Raw genomic sequence first — 574 nt, forward strand, 5'->3', positions numbered from 1 at the left:
GTGATATCAAATGTTTCTTGTGATTTCTTTTGCATTTCCAAGTTTGTGCTTCCTCTTCCCTTTTCTCGCTCTTCCTCCTTCCTTCTCGTTCCCTCTTCTCTCTATATATCTTTCCCTTTCCCCTTCATTTTCACCCTCAAGTTCCCTTTATCTCTCTCCTCCTATTTCTTATACATCTCCTTTCCTCTCTACAACCTCATATTCTCTCTCTCTCTCTCTTCCCTCGTTCCTTTTGTCTCTCTCCCGTTTCCATCCAGTCACTTTCTCTCTCCTTCCCATCTTCCTGGCTCGTTCTCCCCCTTTCCCATTCTTTTTCTTAACCTTATATATCCTCATTTCTCTCTTTTCCCTCCTTTTCTCTCCTTTCTTCTCTGTCTCCTTTCTTTTCACTTCCCATCTCTCCTCCTTTCACCTTCTTATACTTCTGAATATACTTTTCCCTCTAGATATCCTCCCTATCCTTCTCCTTCTCTCCTCTTTTATCTTTCTATACCTCTCTTTCTTTCTCTCTCCCATTCCCTTTTCTGTCTCTCACTGTTTCAGGTCCCTTTGTTCCTCCCTTCCCCTTCAACAT

The sequence above is a fragment of the Penaeus monodon genome, chromosome 34 (genome assembly GCF_015228065.2).
Source record: "Penaeus monodon isolate SGIC_2016 chromosome 34, NSTDA_Pmon_1, whole genome shotgun sequence".
In the NCBI taxonomy this organism is placed as follows: domain Eukaryota; kingdom Metazoa; phylum Arthropoda; class Malacostraca; order Decapoda; family Penaeidae; genus Penaeus; species Penaeus monodon.